We start from the raw sequence: 211 nt of genomic DNA, 5'->3' as shown, positions 1-211 counted from the left end.
TATGTAGAAGTTATTCATGAAAAGGTTATACAACAAAAATCCATATATTTCCAGTAAATGTGACACTACTGTTCTTAATAGTTACAGAACATCAAAGATGATATTTATAATATCATTTTTGATATCAAATATTTTGCTGTCGTTCTTAACAGTAACAGCTATATGAATTTACATATGATGGAGATAGATATAATGGATATGATAAACCTTT

Source organism: Penaeus monodon, chromosome 32 (genome assembly GCF_015228065.2).
Source record: "Penaeus monodon isolate SGIC_2016 chromosome 32, NSTDA_Pmon_1, whole genome shotgun sequence".
Lineage (NCBI taxonomy): Eukaryota > Metazoa > Arthropoda > Malacostraca > Decapoda > Penaeidae > Penaeus > Penaeus monodon.
This window is presented reverse-complemented; position numbering follows the sequence as displayed.